Here is a 21,164-nt window from a genome sequence, read left to right on the forward strand (position 1 = left end):
ATAAGCTTTCGTGGGTAAGAACCTCACTTCTTCAGATGCATCTGAAGAAGTGAGGTTCTTACCCACGAAAGCTTATGATCCCAAAACTTCTGTTAGTCTTAAAGGTGCCACAGGACCCTCTATTGCTTTTGTTGAGTGTATGATGCTGACAGTCCAGTTCTCTGCTCCTTCTGGAGCAACATTGAATTTTGAGGCCTGGATTCTTTTCTGAACTACTTGTGTTTTACTCTGGTGTAACTTCAGTGTCTTGAGGGAAGGATCAGGCCTGCTTGTGAGTGGGGAATCTTGGCTGAATTTCTCCGAAGTATGGGATTGTCACAGCAGCAACCTGGCATTTGTGGTTCAGGACATAGCTTATTTTTTCATGAGTTTTTCAGGTGTTGGAAAAAAATAGTTTATTATTACGGTATACCCTAATGGAAAAGTCCAATAGAATTGAATTGGGATAAAAACTATTAGGGTCCTATTAGAAACTTAGCATTTTACAGAAACTACTAGAAATATTTATAGGGCTTGATTCGCCATTGCCCTGCACCTTGTATAGCAAGGGTTCTCAAACTAGGGGTCGGGACCCCTCAGGGGGTCGCAAGGTTATTACATGGGGGGTCATGAGCTGTCAGCCTCCACCTCAAACCCCGCTTTGCCTCCAGCATTTATAATGGTGTTAAATATACAAAAACGTGTTTTTAATTGATAAGGGGGGTTGCTATGTGAAAGGGGTCACCAGTACAAAAGTTTGAGCACCACTGTTGTATAGTCATTTACACTTGTGCAAAGCAAGAAAATGGACATAACATACTAGTATTTATTTGGTAGTGTTTTACGCCCACTGTACACAGATGTAAGTAACTACACAGGTGCAGAGCAGTGGAAGATCAGGGCCATATAATGTAACAGGATTCTGCTGGTTTTCATTAAACTCTCCTATAGAATCCTATAGCAGGGAAGTAATGCTCTTACATTTTATAAAATGGATCAGAGCACATAAAGAAAGTTAATAATATTCGTTTAAATTCCATAGGACATGAGGGAAACAACCTTGGTTGTGCTGTGTGTGTGTGTGTGTGTAATATGCAAATATCAGACTTTTTTAAAAAAAGAAAAAAGTAATGTTTTGCTGGGTTTTTTGTTTTTGTTTTTTAGAGGAACTACTTTTTGGTGGAAGAACTCTGTGATTGCGGTAAGTCAGATTGAATAATTACCACTACTGCCAGTATAACAAGGATTGTGATGTCCTTTTCAGTTCAGCAGATAGAATTTCTAAATTAAAATATTTGTTCAATTTACATTAGAAATAGCTATTGATAAAGAACTGGAAAGAGAACAAGCTGGGGAAATTGATCATATACAAAGCTCCTGGTCTAGACTATTTAGTGGAGGTACTGCATGATTTTGTATTGTGTTAATATTTGTATTCTCAACTTTTTTTACCCAAGACCCCAAAAAACACTTGTGTTTTCATGGTATGACCCACAGTCACAATCATTTACAGCTGCAAATGACTCTTACTGGGGTAACAGCAAAAAACTAGTACTGGACTTGGGTGGTTGGCTGGTTGTTGTGAAGGGTTGAGAGTGTTGGGGTTGCTGGGATAAGACTGGTGGATGCTGGAGTTTCTGGGTGGTGGTGTCTGAGGACCCTCTAGGGGTACATGTTGGGTGCACTAGATACTTTCCTTCATCTACTCCTTCTCTTCTCACTCACTCATAATCTACTCTGGAGTAAAGTGCCATCTCAGAATGCTGTGGACATCAGGAAAAATGTATTCACAGTGAGAACCACTGATCTGTAGAGAGACAAGGTAGATGAGGTAACATCTTTTAAAATTTATTGGACCAACTTCAGAAGTTGGTCAGCAAAAGATATTATCTCACCTACCTCGTCTCTCTCATACCCTGGGACCAACACTGCTACAACAACACTGCAAACATTAATCTGTAGAACAGTTTTCATGCGGAAGTGGTAGAAGCCCTATTGCTTGGCATATTTAAAATGAGACTGGGCAAAATAATGTACAGTAAGGAAAAATTCTATTTTTGCAGAAAGATGGATTAGGTGACCTAACAGGTCTTTTCTATTTCTACTTGTTATGATTTGGTGAAATAGTAAATGGGATAAAAGAGTTGATAACTTATAGATTTTAAGAACCCATCTTTGGGTTCTAGTAATATTAGGAGCTACTGAATAAAACTGATGCTCAAGAGATTCTGGTAACTTTCATAGTTGGTTTCTAATTGAAGTCATGTGTATTGCAGTTACCAGAAAGCATATGAATACATGGAGATATACCTATCTCATAGAGCTGGAAGGGACCTTGAAAGGTCATCAAGTCCAGTCCCCTGCCTTCATTAGCAGGACCAAGTACTGTCCCTGACCATGGGGGTTTTTTTGGCCCCAGATTCCTAAATGGCCCCCTTAAGGATTGAACTTCTAACCCTGGGTTTAGCAGACCAGTGCTCACACCACTGAGCTATCCAAAATTCAAGAATGTGCAAATCCCAAGTTTCCAACTGGCTCTTTTTTTAAAAAAGAAAAGAAAAGTAAAACATAGGCCTAAAGAAAGAAAAACACAAGACAATGGAGGAAGAATAGTAAAAATAGAGGGGGGAAAAAGAAGAATATGGAACAAATTTATTCATCCAGGAACTGTGATTCTCCCCTGGCCACATTACACGTCTCTTTTCTGGCTAGTGCCCCTATGGCTATTAAGGTAGGGAGGTTACTGCCACTTTCTATTCCCACAAACTACTACCCCGCAGACTTTCTGTAGCTGGGGCTCTGTCCATGGACTCATGCTTGAAATGTGGGCTGAATCTGCCCCTAAGAATAAATGATCAGGCGATAGAGAGAAGTTTGTCCAGTGCTGATAATATTTTTGGAGATATTATGCTGCATACAATTAAAGACTATTTAAAAGGCTGGGTATTCCTGTTTAGTTTCTAATGGCTATTTTTACAGACTATGAATATGGGAGGGTGCACATGCTCTCTTGTCTCTTTTCCTGTAGAAATAATGTGGAACAGGAAAATAAAGATAGAAGCTGAAACATATGGGTAATTGTTGAACTAAGAGTAAAACTTAATGTGGAAAGTTAAACAATACAACTGGTTAATGGTCCAAACCATTGCCAAACATAACATCTTTTGAATGCTCTGAAAACAACTCATAAACATGTGACTGTTGAAATTCTGTTTTTGTCTACTATTTATTTTTGTGACTTTGTTACAGATATGAGATTGCATCAGAATATTTTACATTAGTTCTCTAGTCTTTTACAAACAGAGCAATCGTATGTAGTTCAGCCAATAGATACGTCACCTTTTGAAATCTGTGCTTTTTCTCCCTACCTATAAAACGTTCCTCCTGGGAAAAGCCATTGTAATAATTAAAGAACAGTTTATGCTTTGCGGGCCAGACTGGGACTCTTAGGCACTGCCCTGCACTGGAGGCAGGTGGAGCTGCATTCTCTTATGAGGAGTTCTGTAGGCACAGTGCCTCAGGAAAGCACACTACCTCCTGGAGTTCCCTGGCACATGCTAAGGAGCATGTTCCCTGTGGCTGGTGGAGACGAGGTGGGGACAGAGCTCCTTTGAGCTGGCTAATGCTCTAGAGGCTGCTAGTAGAGCTGGTCAAAAATTTACTGATGGAATTGTGATGTTCCCCTCTGGTGTTGTCTGGACCAGTGATCTGCTAGGCCTCTCCAATCCTTGACTCTGGGAGCCAGCCTTACCCTGCTCTGCTGTGAGAACTCCCACTCCCGGGCTGTTCACGCACAGCCTCTGGCATGTAAACTGCTCTTTGGATTGTGCAACCGAATGACACTAGCCAATATCTCCAGTCCCAGAAACAACCCTAGGAACTTCAGTGTCCAGTTATGCCCGCTGGATGCTGCAATCTTATATAATTTCGTCAATTTAACAAAGAAATTGATATGTACCAGGCTTGTTTTCCCAAGGGGAGTGTCCACTTTAAGCACTGATATTTGTGATTTTAAGTGAGTTTTAAGTGCAGTAGCTAAGAACAGTCAGGAGGAGGTCACAGTTTTGTTATTTTCTGTTTGCTTATTTCGGGAAAGGGAAGTAAGAACAGGAAAGCAGGAAAATGAGTGAAAGCAGTGAAGCGATTGCAAAGTTGGAGCTTTTTAGGCTTCAGTCTGCAGAAAAGGAGAGGGAGCACCAGAGATTATTGCAACTGAAAGAACTGGAGATAAAAGAAAAAGAGAGAGAGAAGAAAGAGAAAGAGTAAGAGAGTGGGAAGAAAGAGAGAGAGAGAGTGAAAACACCAACAGGACCTGCTAGAGAAGCAGAACCAGAACCTCCCAACCCCAACGAGTCCCATCACTCCAAAAATGGGAACACTTATGTCCTGCATACAGTGAGGATATTGCTGAATATCTGACTACCTTTGAAAGGCTGTGTGTAATACATGAAATCCCTGATGATAAGAGCTTTCCTACCCTGCTCACTGTGCCACTGTGACATTCCCCTCTGCTCTTGTCTGGACCAGTGATCTGCTAGGCCTCTCCAATCCTTGACTCTGGGAGCCAGCCTTAACCTGCTCTGCTGTGAGAACCCCCACTCCTGGGCTGTTCACGCACAGCCTCTGGCATGTAAACCGCTCCCAGCTACTTGCAAGCGAATGACGCTAGCCAATATCTCCGGTCCCAGACACAACCCTAGGAACCTCCGTCTTGCAGTGTCCATTATGCCCACTGGATGCTGCAAGCTTATATGAGTTCGTCAATTTAACAAAGAAATTGATATGTACCAGGCTTGTTATCCCAAGAGGAGTCTCTGACACGCTTCAAACCAAACGCACTGCTTCCGGTAGAATAAACAAACAAATTTATTAACTATAAAAATAGATTTTAAGTGATTATAAGTCAAAGCATAACAAGTCAGAGTGGTTACCAAAAGAAAAGAAAATATAAGCACGCAGTCTAAACTCTCAACCCTATTATACTGGGCAGCAACTAGATTAAGCAGTTTTTCTCACCCCACTGGATATTGTAGTCCTTAATATACAGGTTTGTTCCTTAAACCTGGGCCCTTCTCCTGCCCCCACCTATGCTGTGATCAACCAAGACACCGAGAAGAAGACAAGACTCCGACAGAGCTCCTTTGAGCTGGCTAATGCTCTAGAGGCTGCTAGTAGAGCTGGTCAAAGATTTACTGATGGAATGCCATTCCTTCCGAAAATACAGATTTGACAGAACAGTTCCAAGAGAACGTGTCGATTTTTTATCAAAATTTTCAGCAGAAACCAGGCACAGGGACAAGCAGCTCCCCAGCCACTCTGCTGGCAGGATCCTGGGTTCACAGGCTCTCAGGTCAGCCACCTCCCCAAGCAGGTCAGGGGAAACCAGGGAAGCAGCTGGCCAGAGAGCCAAAAAGTCTGAGGAGCAAGCCAAAAATCCCATTATTGTTCTCACAAAATGGAATTTTTCACAATTTTTGCCTCGTGAAAATTTTTGAATTTTTGACCTTTTCATCCTAATTGGGATGAAAGTTTCTTTCAGAAATTAAGTTTTTTGCACGACGGAAATTGCCTTTTCTGGATAGCTCTAGTTACTAGTAAGGAGCAGTCCCTGAGCTTAGAAGAGTACATGGACTACATTGAGCCCTCTTCACCTGCTCTCTGCAAGGCTTGCCTCTTCAGGACTCAGTCGGGCCCAGCATGTGCATCACATTGTATTAATTTGTATCAGTTACTTTAAAACTTTTCTGGGGAACTTTTGCCATCCCCCCAGGATCCCAAATTATTATTCCCGAATTTTGGTCCCTACTGTGAAGCAGTTCTGTGGAGATCTGTGTCTGACAAGCGGTTTCTGAATGGCCACTGGTGCTGTGTATTTAGCAAACATCCCCAATTAAACAATGGCCCGAAAAACTTCATGCTTCTTTTTCCAGGTTTAACCATAACTTTGAAATCCAGATGCGTATTTGTTTGTATAAATTGTTTTTGGGGGGAATTAACCCAAGTAACAGATCTTGCTGATATGAGTTTTTTGCTTTAATCTTATAATTGTGCACATATATTGGAAACTTACAAAATATAAAAACAAAACACCATATCATAAAACTATGAGAAATTTAGCTCTGATTTAAGCACTCTGTGGGAATGCACTGTTTCCCACCTCCTTGTTTCACTCCCTCTCACATTTCCGGTATTGTACTATAGTGTAAAATCCTGAGCAGAACAGTTTGTTTCCATTACATAGTATTGTTACAATGTCAAGGAAAATAAGATTGCCCTCCCCCCACCCAGCTCTATCATTTCTGCTCTGCAGGTCTGCTGATGTAATTTTCTCTGACAGATTCTCCACGCACCCCAGTAAGTTTGTAGTGTTCTGGAGAGCTTACATTGCAGCTGCCCATGCTTAGCTGACTGATGATAATAATAATTGAAATTTGTTGTCCAAAAAGCACAAGTAATGGTGCAAGCTTCCCCACTAATATGCTTTAGTCTTCTTTTGCAGGGTGAGGGTATTCCAGGCTAGAATTCATCATCTATTGAACACTTGCTTCTCTACTGAGATTGACAATAATGATGCCAATATTGTGGCATGGTCTTCTGGTATGGTGGGTGTCACATTGTCTTGAGTGGCTCATGAGTGAGAATATCAACCTCAGGGCAGACTGCTATGCAGCAGGGCACAAACCCCAAACTGGTTGAGTTCTATACTTAGATTTCACCAATCAAGTAACAAGTGTAAACTGCTCACTCTCTATGCAGCCTTAACATGGAGTCACAGACAGTCCCCTTTGGCATTCCGATCTATCGTGCCACCCAGGCAAGCTTGACTCTGTGATAGATTGTCACTTTACACCAAAGATCACAAACTATTCAGGTTTCTCCCAGTCCCAAAGGACCAGTCACTTACCTCAGATCAATTTGCACCTTAGATCTCTCACCAAAGACAACTCTTGTAGCCAATCCTGTAACAAACTAACTACAGGTTTATTTAACTAGGAAAAAGTGTCTACACTTACTGGAGGATCGACGCTGTGGCGATGGATGCATCAGTGGTCGATTAAGCGGGTCTAGTGAAGACCTGCTAAATTGACCGCCGATTGCTGTCCCGTCGACTCCTGTACTCCACCTGATTGAGAAGAGTAAGGGGAGTCGATGGGAGAGTCTCTCAGCGACATCGCATAGTGTGTACCCTGCGGTAAGTAGATCTAAGCTACATCGATTTGAGTTACGCTATTCAAGTAACTCAAATTGCGTAGCTTAGATCGACTTTTCCCTTTAGTGTAGACAAGGCCTAAGAGAGTTATTTACAAGGTTAAGGCAGATAACATACACACACAAATGAGTTACAGTCTTAAATTCCAAATGATAGACATTTCTATAATATTCAAATTGTATATGTCTTTTAGGGTTAACCCACTAAACAGTTGGGGACTCCTTCCTTATGCTTAGAAATCCTCACCCCTCATAGTCCAACTAGCAAAGGAATAATAAGTTCTCCTTAGAAGGCATTTTTATTCCCTTCCCCCAGAGTTCAAGCTGTGATGGGATGAGGTTTTGGGCATGTTTCCTCTTCAGGGCTGTGGGGGGAGCAATCAACAAAGTCTTTTTTCACCGTGGCCCACTTGGATTCAATAGTCCTTCCTGATGGGGAGGAGATAACACCTTCTGCAGGAATCCAGCATTTTGCATTAGATGAAGTTTTTTTCTTGTATGGTGAATTACAAAGTTTCAGAACAAACACCTTTGTTTGTATTATCTTATAGCTTGGGCTATAGAGGCCATAAGTGAGATTAATGCATGCAGCAACTCACAAGCATTTCATAAAGTGTAAATACTATACACATTGAAATAAGTGCAATACCTATCTTAACAATACTACACACAGGTGAAACAGACTGGTTTCCAGCTATGCCTTTGTGAGGCCTAAGGGCCTTGGCATGAGCAGGCACCTGGTCTGCTAGCATCACAGTGGGTTTCACTGTATGGTCATTGGGGATCAAACAACCGTAGTATGACCAAGTAATTTCACACAGACTAGTAACCATCTGTCAATGGCAAAATCTTTTGTTTAATATTCATATCAAACATGATTCATGACTGTGTAACTCCAGTTCTACTGGTGAAACTCCATTGATTTCAGTGGAGTAGCACCAATATAAAACTGGTGAGTAATACTGTCATGATTCAGGCTTCTCAAATGGATTTGTGTTGGTGAAAGATTTGTATCTCTTTTTATCTGACCCATGAGGCAGCTTGTTTCAGATACTCTACACTTTCTGTAGTGCATCCAGTCTAACAAGCTACCAGTTAACTGAAAGGCCCAGATTACAGTACTCCCCAAACAATTCTAGTTCATGGCAATGTTGATCATATTTAACTACCTCACATCTCTTTGCTGTGCCATCACGTCAGCTAAACATTAAAGGTCAGACAGAAACACTTACAAACACATATGCTACAAACCGTGTGTGTTCCAGGCCAAATGCAATTTTCCAGTACATGTCTAGACCCATTCTTTACGCAGCCAAATATTTTACCACAAAAGCATAAATCCTATACTCAACCATGAGATTTTATTTAAGAATGAAAGACATTTGTCATGATGATTTACTAGAACAGGGATTGGCAACCTTTGGCACGCAGCCCGTCAGGGAAATCCGCTGACGGGCCGGGACGGTTTGTTTACCTGCAGCCTCCGCAGGTTCAGCCGATCACAGCTCCCACTGGCCGCAGTTCACTGTTCCAGGCCAATGGGGGCTGCGGGAAGAGGCGCGGGCCGAGGGATGTGCTGGCTGCCGCTTCCCGCAGCCCCCATGGAATGGTGAACTGCGGCCAGTGGGAGCTGTGATTGGCCGAACCTGCAGACCCTGCAGGTAAACAAACCTTCCTGGCCCGCCAGCGGATTTCCCTGATAGGCCATGTGCCAAAAGTTGCCGATCCTGTACTAGAAAATAAAATATTTGTCTCCTAGGACAAAAATATATATTTAACCATAAAATGTAACTAAGTGAAAGGGAAAGAGGATTTTTTTTTCTTGCTCTAAAGAAATACAGTACCAATTTTTAGAAATGAAATCATTTCCACGAATAGCTTCTGGTCAGTGAAATCCTCTTTACAGAAAATTGATATGGACAAAAACAATTTCCCAACAGCATGCAAGCAACAGCTATTAAACATGCCTTGTAGTTGCAGAGATGTATTAGATTAGTCAAAAATTAAGTTATTCTTGTAGAAATTGCAAACTGCTAAAAATTGACATTTTCTTTATCTACTGATGCCAGGACAGGTGCAGAAAAAATGAGTGCCACAGCCAACATTTGTACTGGAAGATATTGCAAAAAGGCAAAGGTTTGAGTGCCAGCTTGGCTGGTTGGTTACATTAAAAATATCTGTTTTTCAGGATCCAAAATATGAATATAATTTCCATGTAGAGTTCTAAAGCTTATCTTGTCTTTTAGAGCATCATTCATTTGTGGGGTTCAAACGATTTACAAATCAACAATTGTCTCCCAGCACCCCTCCGAGTTAGGGAAGTATTATTATCCCCATTTTGCAGATAACGAAAGGAAAATTAAGCTTGTGCCCCGCCCTACCCAACCCCCACCTTTTTATTTATTTTTGCTCAGAAGAGCTACAAACCCTAGATTTTAAAATATATATACACACACACGTGTCCTCATTTTCCTGATTAGTGCTTAGATAATGTGGTGATGCACACCCTACAGATACCTTAGACAGAAACTGAAGCAAAGAGAGGTTAAATGACTCACCCAAGTCCCACAGGGAGCTAAAGGCAGAGCCAGGAATAAAACCCAGGTTTTCTAGTTTGCAGTTCCAGTTGACTACACTACCCTCCAGTGTGCAGGCAATTTTTTTCTTTTCGCAAATCAATGCAGTCTAAAACAAGTCCTTCAAACTGTCAAACTCTTCCACTGAACCCAAATGATGAGCACCCCAAATTGTTGGCCCTCTACGAAGGAAACCGTATCCCCCCATATAAAAGAAACTGTACTTGCACCAAGACTTCATTTATGGTTCAGAAGATTCTAATCAGCATGCCTCAGAGTGGGACCCTTTATGCTTAAAAATCCTAGCTACAATTGTATACAGGCCTTATTTATTTCTTTATTTATTTTACGGCCTATCTGGAGCTGTGGACATTGAAATTCACAAAGCATGCTTTTTCTGTACTGTATTCCAGTATGTAGAATAACTAATAAGACACCCAGAAACTCTGCAAAGATATCTTTTCATGGCTTATACTCAGACCTTCCATTTGTTACCAGACACATACAGCATTCATTTCTAACAGTAAATGTCATGCACACAGTAGCTCTGCTGTGGATGTGAAAACTAGTTTCATTACAGCTGTAGCCGTAACAGATCAGATCACATCCCTCTGTCTGAAACTGTACAGCCCAAAACATGTTTTGCAGGGGCAATTGAAAATCTCAGTTAAACTGACCTATATCTTAAGGTTTTTCAGTTGTCTACCTGCAGTTAATTAGAGGACAGTATTTTAATAACTTATTTATCAAGCACCGAAAAGTGAGCACGGCCCTTCACAGATATAAAGCGGGATAGGGCTCTCTCCGAAAGTATTTGCAAACTAAATGAAAGCTTGCAGACTGAGGGCCAGATTGTGCCCAGTGCACAAGTGGACAGTGGTACACAGTGATTAGGGAAGCCAAAAGGAGCCTTCTCTACCTTGTGTGGCCTGTGTAAGGGCAAGACAGACTCGTACAGGAACTGCTCCGTACCTACTTGAAAGGCTGTTTGGCAGACATGAGATGTGCCATTGCTCTGCTTTTGCCCCCTCCATCGCCCTCCCACACTGAGCAGTCATGCAAAGTGGTGGGGAGTAAAGTTATTACTGACCCCCAAGGGAAACAGTAGCAGGCACCAACCTTCAGCACAAGGCTGTGCCGAAATGGTACAATTGAGAGACAAATAAGAGGTTAAGTAACTTGTCTGAGGTCATGCAGTGAGCTAGTGGCAGAGCCAGGAACAAAATCTAGTCTTCTGCCTTTCATTTTTTCTTTCACTGCACTGTGCTGTATAGCACTGTTTCTAATACAGTGTGGGCTTAAATAGCCAAGTGATGATCTGAATTCCACAACCTTCTTCTATAATGGACTGAACAAAAACCCCAGAACCAAAACACACCCAAGTAAAATCCTGCATCTGAATTTTGTATCTCAGGCCCATCTCTGAACTTTCCCAACATACGGGATGTATGTTGAAATCCACGATTCTGGTTTAGGTCTGTCTCTAAAACTTCATAATTTGTGGTTAGTTTCCTATCAGCCTCATGAAATTGAAGGAAAAAAGGGCCTGAGCCCCCTCCATCGACTTCAATGAGCTTTGGCTCAAGACCTAATGGTACTGGCGAGAGCTAGGTATTGTCTGGTTAGTGGCTGCACAGACTCCTCCACACAGTTCTGCCAAAGCAGCTCCTTCCTAACTTGCTCCTTTTCTAGTGCTTAGCCTCATTTTAGCTGAGACTGCCACATGTGATTCATTAATTATGCCACCATTGGGTCGTTTTGACAAAAGTCTGCAGAAGCCTAAGACATGACTACCAAACTCATTTTCACTTGTGGATTTGAATCTAGGTCTTCAGAGAGGAAAGGTCAATGCACAGTGCCAGCTAACCCTTTAATAAAAAAATAAATAATATGTATCAGGCGGAGCTTGTATGCTAAATTTCAGTCTGAAATAACTTTTTATAGTGGAGTTGTAAACCTCTGGAAATGGTTTTATAATGGAAACAGTGACAGGTCCTGAGCTATGGTAACTCAAGTAAGTGTGATTATAATAATACCCAGAAGGAAATGTCCAGTATGTTGTGCTGCTGTTTTCTGTTGGGTCCTCCACACATCCAACAATGAATCAAATGCAGGAAAGGAGAGCAGATGACTGTGGATGTGCAGGGGGGAGGGAAGAAAGAAGGAAGGGAGAGTGGAGCCATGCTCTTTTGCTTTCAGAATAGCTAGTCATTGTTTTTCCCGTTTCTTATAAATCTGCAGTGTAGCCAATGATCAGAATCAGCTGTTGTGCTTTGAATCTATCTGTGCCTGTTTACTGTGAGCACCAAAAGAAAAGTCATTAGCTTGTGAGCACACTGAAAAGCATTGAGCAATGATGTGTTTTGAAAGAAGGGGACAGCTGAGCCTTCTGGAGGCCACAGTGAAAATGCAACATGCCAGTTATAATGGGTCTCCTGATTGCTATTGCTTACAACCATCTACACAGACAGTTTTTGTTTACATATCTGATTTCCTTTTCAAAATGTAATAATAAAATGTTGTCCCCCCCACCCTCCCCCCAAAAAAAGATTTTCAGAATTTTTCTGTCCAAAACTGTGTTATCAAAGAGCTAAAAAACCCACATTGTATGGTTACCAGTCCAAGCCAATATTCCTCCACCTAACATCTGCTGTCAGAATACAGCCAAATAAACTGATCACCAATGTACAGAAAATGCCACACTTGCCACAGTTCAGGGATATATGCGATGTGCCCAGTCACCGACTGCATAGCAAAAATCCTATCTGGACTGTGCTGCATGCTTTCCATCCAGCTAATATCGTCATTGAGAACTGCTGCACCACAGTGAGCTAATCAGTGGTACGCGTACCCCTGGGGCTACACAGAGGTACATCAATTCATCTAAATATTTGTCTAGTCTTACAACAGGTTACATAAAAAGCACTAGTGAAGTCAGTACAAACCAAAATTTCATACAGCGAATGACTTGTTTATACTGCTCTATATACTATACATTGAAATGTAAGTACAATATTTACAATATTGAGTTATTTTGTAATTATAAGGCCAAAACGAGAAAGTAAGCAATTTTTCAGTAATAGTGTGCTGTGACACTTTGGTATTTTTATGTCTGCTTTGTAAACAAGTAGCTTTTAAGTGAGGTAAAACTTGGGGCTACGCAAGACAAATCAGATTCCTGAAAGGGGAATAGTAGTCTGGAAAGGTTGAGAGCCACTGCTGTGGTGGACAGAATGGGAGGGAGCCTCTGTCACTACTAGGAACTCCATCATCATCAGGCTGGATGAAGGGCTACCTGGTGTTGGGCTCCCACACTGCCTCTGGAGCCAGCTCAATAGGTTCAGGTATGGTTCACACGGCCAAGACCAACCACACCTGGGGCATGCAGGAGCCCCTGTGCATCGGTAGTGGTGTGGAGGATGGTGCACACATGCTAGATGGTTGCTCTTTTCATGTTGGTCTCCCCAGAGGTCTTCTCAAACTGAACACTGCTGGTTCAGAGGCCACTGACTGGCCCAAGGCCAGTTAATTGTTTTTTGGTTTTCTTTAACCTTGTCTTACTTGTCTTGCCCCCATGCAATATATCCCCTCAGGCATCACTTTCTTCCAGAAACCCATACCCTTTAGACTTGTTGATTGCTCAGAGTCAGATCTCTTTTCTGAAAACTTGAACTCCAGGACAGCTAGTGATTTAACTTGAGTATCATGATGGGGGTCCTGATGATCCTAGAGGAGTAACTGAGCATTTTGCCGTTGACATAATTTGGAACAGGATTGGGCCCCAAGATGGATTGAAAGGATTGTCTGCCCAGATTGAATGAAAACAGGAGAAGGGGGAGAGAATAGGCATCAATCTGCTTGTTTCTTATGTATCTGCCTAAACCTTTACATCAAAAAATTTACTTCAGCACATACCGTAGAAGTGCCAAAAGTTGCTATTAATAAATTTATAAAATGGCATTGCTTGATGGTTATAGATAAATGTCTTTTCAAGCGGCCAAAAGAGTTATATTTAAGTCTTGTATTGTTTAGCATGCATCAGCAATGCAATTTGTGCAAATGACATTTGTCACAAATAAAAATTCAGAACCTCCTGTGAGGATCCTGTGTTTTATTTCTGTGAAGCTAAAGGGGCTTTAATTGTGGTTTGGAAATTAGCTTCCTTTTAGTTTTCTTCTTAATCCCCATCATTCCTACCCTTCAGATTGTGGGAAACTACCCATTTTCCATATTGCCTGTAACATGTCCCTTACCATTTGCTCTAGGCTCTAGAATGATCTCACCATTTTCATTTCATCCTTCAACTTTCTAGCTCCCAGCCTCCCCTTTCCCCCACTAAGAAAGAAAGAAAGAAAGAAAGAAAGAAAGAAAAAACCTACTGAACCACTTCCACTGTTATAGTACAGAGCTCCTTTTCAGGGTTATATGTTATCACTGCTGCTTAGGCCAGCCAGGAAGAATTATTATTCCTATGGTACATCTTATATCCTTCTCTTCTTTCTGGAGAAAAGCACACTATTTTCACCAGGCAAATTCACATTCTGCTAGCCAGGACTAACTCACTAGGTTTGAATAATGAAATTGCTTTTAGTTTCTATAAAGCCTCTACACTTACTAATACAGCTTCTCTATATATCAGCAGCTTATCAGAGTGCTTGGAAGACAGGGTTCAGAGTGATTCTAGCATCAGTGATTCTCTTCATAGGGGCAGATATTTTAAATATCACCCATACTTTTTCACTTTAGCTAATATTGAAATCAGAAGCTCAAAGAATGTGTGAAACAGGGATAATTAAAGGTGCTTGTGCTCCCCCAATATGTATTCACCAGAATTATTTTTGGACAATAGGTTTGGTAGCCAAACACTGATTAGTCATAATTATGTAACTGTGGCAACAGAACCAATTTTCATATGAAACTTGTTCAGATCAGTAAGCTACACATAAGAAAAGTTTACAGCTAACCAGTCTGTTTAGCGTGGTTCAGAGACTAAGACCCAGGATTGAGATCCACGTTCTCTTCCCAGCTCTGCCTAGACTTCTATGCCTCTCATTTTCATCATCTGTGAAATGGGGATAATGATACTTACTCTCTTTTGTGAGGTGCTCTGAGATGAATGTGTAAAAAGTGCTATGAAAGTGCAGAATTTTATTATTTAGTTTCTAATCAAAGGAGATAACCAAATGAGAGTATGGAAGAAATTTTAGGCCAGATTCTGCCGTTATGGTCTAGCTCGGAGTAGGAGCCCATCGGGAGTTGCACTGCACCTGCAGGAGAAAGTCTTTTGAGTCTTGAGTCACAGTGCCTCCCAGAACTCCTGAGGAGCACACCCACAAGATATGGAGAGGAAGAAAGGATACTCCAATGGATAGGGAACTAGTCTAGGACCTCAGAAAGCTGGGTTCAATGTCCTGCTCTGCCACTAACATTCTGTGTGACTTTGGGCATGTCACTCTGCCTCAGTTTTCCACCTGTAAAATAGAAATTTAGGACTAGGAGGGACCTTGTGAAGTCATCTAGTCCAGCCACTATGCTGAGACAGGACCAAGTGCACCTAGAGTGTCCCTACCAGGTGTTTGTCTAACCTGTTCTTAAAAATCTCCAGTGATGGGGATTCCACAGCCTCCCTTGGAAGTCTATTCCAGTGCTTAACTGTTCTTAGAGTTAGGTACACCCCGTCACACTAGCCTATCCCGAGCCAGCCCTGAAAGGATTAACTGTGCTTTGCAGGCTGAGGAAGCCCCGCCCCTCCGACTCTACTGGGCATGCTCAGCAGAGTATAAAAGGAAGCAGCCCAATGCAGTCTGGGCAGGCTACTGAAGGGGCAGGATGCAGACTGCAGGCTCTCTCCAGGGAGCTGCCACAGGCCCTGACTACAAAGCCACAGCACGCTGAGTTCCAGATGGACTCCAGGCTTCCTGACGAGCCCAGAGAAGAGACCGTGCCAGCAGGAGCTACACCACTTGAGGACCCCAGAGACCCGTGGGAACTGTGGAGTATCTCCGAGGGAGAAAGGGTAGGACGCAGCCCAGGGGACTTAAACTTTTCTCTGATGAGTGAACCAGGGAACCAGTCAGCATGTTTCGGGAGGATCCCCGCTGACTCGGTGGTGAGCATCCCCACCACTGCCAGGGCCCTGTGCTGGGACTCGGAGGAGCAGGGAGGGCCCAAGTTCCCCTACGCTGGGTGTCCCACTTCCCCAACAAGCCAATAGGCCACACAGTACACCAGAAGTGGGTGCACTTATTGATTCCGGCCATTAGGACACGCTGCCCTGAGAGGAAGGGCCGCTTTATTGCCTCGATGGCACCGCAGGGATTGGGCTGGGGGACCACCTCGCAGAACTGCCAGTGAGCCTGATTGAGATGGGGCCTGGTGACGAACCCGAGGAGTTCCTCATCACCTTTGAATGGGTTGCGATGGCTGCCCGTTGGCCCCCAGAACACTGGGCCACCCTGCTGGCCCCCTATCTGACTGGCCAAGTGCAGAATGCTTACCACAACCTTGATCCTCACAAAGTCTTGGATTACTCCTGAGTAAAAGCCGACATATTAGATTACTCCGGCATTAGCCCAGAGACCTACCGCCAGCGGTTCTCCGAAGAACGGTACCTGCCTGGAGCTTGACCACAGGCTATGGCCCAGCACTTGCAGGACTATTGCTGAAGCTGGCTAAGCCCTGAGAACTTAACCGGGCCCCAGATAGCAGAAGCCATGGCCCTAGAACAATTCATGCAGATACTGCCAGCGGGGGAAAAGAGTGGGTGCAATGCCATTGCCCCACTATCCTGTCCAAAGCTGTCTCACTAATGGAGGATTACCTGGCCATGGAAGGATCGTAGCAACAAATCCCCAAACCAGAGTGTACAGTTGGGCCGGAGTCGGAACCCGGATCGCAAGCAATTGAGGCCTGAGGTAGTGAGATCTTGGAACAAACGTAACACCACTGGGCCCTCACTGACTACTCGTGGGAGCCGGGCAACGCATCCTACCCTGAGGGGGGAAGAAGCTTCCCCAAGTAAATCGGAGACTCCCGGACCCAGTGCGTGCACTGGAATGCCTAAGGGCCACTGCTATGAGTGTAGGCAAGAAGGGCACTTTGGAGAGAATATCCCTTTATGGATTGTGCCTATGGACAGCTGTGGACAGCAGACCACCGGGCCTGGAAAAAGGTCCAGGCTAAACTCCTGGTACCCGTATGGGTAAATGGTATTGACTCTGGCCATGAGGCTGTACTGACACATTTTATAGTCAGGGTCACAAACACAGGACCTAACTGGCTGCTATATAATTCCCCCCCCCCTTCTCATCCTACGTAACCTGGCACATGGGATGGACTGTACCTACTCCACAACAGCTAGATATTAAGAAAAACTTTCTAATCAAGTGAGGATAATTCTTCCCTGCTTCACATGGATGTCGTGAGGATAAATACATTAACAGATTGGAAAACACTTTGGAATTTACTGATGAAAAGCTATTTACTATTATAAATAGTATTTATTATTTTTACTACCCCACCTCTTTGGAGGTTGCAGTATGCACACACACCTTCATGGCTAGCTAGCTCCACAATGTCCTCACCTCATCTATCTTTTTTTATAGTGACAACAGGATTGCTAGCCCTAAGAAGTCCTTTCATTCAGGGTAGCTCTGGGGCTGCAATTGTTGCCAATCTCTGCATGGGAGAGGAAAGACCTTTTGCTTCTCTCACTCTGGACAAGCAGGAGCAGGCCATGATGTGCAGATTCCACTTCCCGGAGTCACTAGTGCCTTAATTTATGCCACACTTAGATTGATCTAGCTGATTTCAGCAATTAAAAGTAAACATAGCCAAGTCTACTGCTTTGTTGCTAAACCTACAGCAGTATGATTGACTGCCAAATCTCAGGAAATGATATGCAACTAGCTTTATTGGGTGGAAGTGAGACAAGCACAATGGCCAGATTTTCAAAAGATCCCAGCTCCCATTTACACATCAAAATAAGTGTCCAGATTTTCAAAAGAGCTCCTTTGAAGTTAAGCTCCTTTTAAAACTTGGCCTGATGTGTTAGTGGCTGTAATTAATTATACAATTGTTCCTGTCATCCTATCATGGCTTCTTATATTCTACATACTCCAAACCCTTTTTTGCGGGTAGTATCACTGGAGACACATGGATCAATAGAATTTACTTTTCAGGCCAGTACATCTTCTCCAGTAAGGGCCTCGATGGTCTGGTAATTGGCTATGCACCACTGTCAAATAAAATCCCACCCACCTTATAATAGCCATGGTGATTTGAAGGGCAGTTACAGATTAGACTGGGGAGGACTGGTTTGTGATGGTTAGTCTGCGATGTCACGAAGGAGAGAGTTTCAGTGACCAGCCTCTGACTTTCGAGGCATGGCTATAACTGTCGGTGGACAAGAGTTTGCAACCCTTCAATCTTGTCATAGGGGCCCTCTTGAATGTTTTGTATACTTCATGTAAAACTATGAACGTGGTAGAAAATGTGACATCTTTTCTTCCACGTGAAGTAAATTATAATGCATGGACCTTCAGCCTAGAAAGTTGCATCTGGACTTTTTTGGTTTGTGGATTAGAACTTGTGTCAGACCAATATATGTTGTTCCATTCTCTACCTTGTCTTCCCCCCCCCCAGAACAAAGCTACAGATGTTTTCTGCTGTTCATTTAGTGCCATCTTTCCTGAACATTCAGCGGACAGTATTTTGTTCTGTTATTCCTATGCATCACTCGTATCAGTGTGGTAGCACAAGTGCAAATGGGAGCTGAATTTGTCCCATTATTCCCTTATGATCTAATCCAAAGCCCTCTGAGTCAATGGAAAGACTACGTCTGATTTCAGTGGGTTTGATTTCAAACCCTTATTTTGCTATGTGATTCTCTACTTAATGTGGGCCCAAATCTGCACTCATATATACAACGGAAACACCATTTGACTCCAGTGGGAGGTTTGCTTGTACAGCAATGCAGGATCTAAACCTGTATTTGGAACAGAGCATAGAGTCAGTGCATAATGATAGATAAACTTCAAAAGGTTCATATGAGGTAAGCAACTAAACTTCTGGTTGTTCATCTGAATTATTGAATCTCCTGGCTCTGCAAAATTGATCTGAAAATCTTACAAGGCAAAGCTTTGTTGTGAGATTTCTGATACTTTATGCTTCCATTCGGGCCACAGACACTCTGTATTTCTCCTCATGGTAGACTGATACTTCTGCAGAGGCAGCCGGGGAAATGAAAAAACAAACAAACAAAAAAACACCACAGTTTTCTGAACTTTTTCAAGCCACAGAAAATGTTCAATATGGATTTTGGTAACATGGTTGTGTTACTTAATCAAGATCAATTCTTCCATCTCTACTTAATGGGCTGTTAGTTTTACTTCGCCTAAAAGTGTAAAGTTAGGGCTGGAAAACACTGCAGAATATTATTAGATTCTCCATTTAGAACCTATGACTTAATGCTTTAACATTGCATAGCATATTACTGGCAGTACCAGAAAATAATAATAAATAATATTAATATGACAAATTGTGCTGTTTTCAAGACATGTAAGAACATCATTTTAATATGTGGGTCAATTTTCCCTTTTTTGCATTTACTCTTGACCAACATCCCTGATACACTGGGAATTGTATCTCATTTTTTCCTAATTGCTTAGATTAGAGTCAATATTTTGTGGATTCACATTATTGTCTTTGTATCTAACAGTGGAAGATAGTTAATTGTATACGTGAAAAATGATTGCTTACTGCAGTTATTTTGTCTGCTTCTTGTTTGTGCCTTTCTCTCCCCCCCCCCCCAATACTTTGTGCTAAATAAAGGCCATGACATGGTGACTGCTGGGAATGCATTCCAGCAGGGACAATATTATGAAAGGCTCAAATAACATAACTCCAGTGGAGTTTTCAACAAGGGCTTCCATGAATGAGTTGTCCTTATGGAGGGCCCATTGAAACAGTCTGCAGATCGGAATGTTGTGCATAACTGGCCCTTACATTCTCTTATTGCTTCTCTGTTACTATTTCTTGTAGCTTCTTAAAGTTGCAATTTCATGTTTAGTCACCGTAGTTTTCTCATTGTCAAGTTCACATCAGGGAGCATATCTACAAAACTGTTTATTTTATAAGTAATATGTTAAAAAGGAGGAAGGATGTAGAATAATTAATAAAGAATTTAAGCAAAAAACACAATAAAGTATTATTTGATCATCCATTTATTTTCACCTTAAATATACTTGCCATATGAATCTGTTCTTCAAAACTAAGGATGCTGCTCCCATGCTCTAGATTTTTATTTGATCTGCCTGAGGAAATCCATCACCTGCTGGAAAGAGGCCAGTAGCGGTGAAGAGAACTTAACTTTCGACCTTTCAACAAGTGATACAGGAAACCATCAAATCTTTTCTGTATCTACCAATACATATTAATTGGAAGAATTATGATTCCTTCATTTTACTGTGCATTGATTTACTCAGAAGTCCTTATTCGGGATGTCTGAGTGAAAAAGCACCATTCAAACAATGTAAATCTGAGAGCTCTACAATGCCTAGAATTGATGGGATACTTTCCTACTGTTTAAGGAGCATTATTTCCACTTACAACTTTTAATAACGGTTTTTCTATGTTTCTTTGTAATGGGGGCACTCACCTCGTGAGCACCTCTTAGCAGCTGGGTGGGATACCACCGTCCTTTTGTCACCCCGCAGCACACCCTGCAGTCTGCCAGCTGACCATGGTGGGTCTTCCATGGCTTGGCCCTCCACCCAAGTCATAAAGTCCAAATGAACCCTTTCTGGGATAGTAGAGTCCGATAAATGAACCATTCTGATGCCTTTGCTAGGGTCTTCAGCCCCGCTCTGGGACCTTTAAATTCAACCCTTTGTTCAGGCTCTCAAATAAGTCCTGTCTCCTTCTTGGGGTTTATGCCACTGTAGCCAGTAAGGGGACCCAGGCTTGCTTACTACTCCAGGTCCCAGGCTAGGGGCCATATAAACAGCAGCTATGCCCAGCTCACTTTCATTTCATTGCTGCTTCTTTGCTGGGACTCTTTTTTAGTTTCACCCCAACTCAAGGCTGAGGTTCTTACGTCCTCTCTCTCCCTGCAAACTCAGCTTAAACAAATAGAAACAAACCCTCAAGCTCTTTTGGCCAAAGGGAAACTCCCTTGTAGCTCCTGTTATCTGAGCCTGCTGGACTCTGATTGGTTGTTTCTGTGAGGCCTCACTAGGCAGGCCTGGAAGACCCACCTTTGCTGCTCCTTTCCTGTCACTTTGGTGCTTCCTGGGGTGGAGTGTAGTAGGGGTGGAGTGTAGTAGAACTGCGGGGCCTCCTCAAGGGAGCCGCAAAGGCCACGTACACCCTGTCACATTCCTCAACACCGCCAATCTTAAT

At 42.6% G+C, this 21,164-nt stretch overlaps 1 protein-coding gene across 1 annotated transcript in view; it reads left to right on the forward strand.

Annotated features, from left to right (window-relative positions):
- Positions 1-1,149: 1,149 nt before the first annotated feature.
- The window catches only part of CEP85L (centrosomal protein 85 like), a 201,623-nt gene continuing 181,608 nt past the window's right edge, over positions 1,150-21,164 (forward strand). Inside the window, exon 1 of the mRNA XM_026649846.2 lies at positions 1,150-1,180. The gene's annotated coding sequence lies outside the window, so the exon portion shown is untranslated. The remainder of the gene's footprint in view (positions 1,181-21,164) is intronic.

The sequence above is a fragment of the Terrapene carolina genome, unplaced genomic scaffold (genome assembly GCF_002925995.2).
Source record: "Terrapene carolina triunguis isolate 2854851 unplaced genomic scaffold, T_m_triunguis-2.0 Scaffold85, whole genome shotgun sequence".
Lineage (NCBI taxonomy): Eukaryota > Metazoa > Chordata > Testudines > Emydidae > Terrapene > Terrapene triunguis.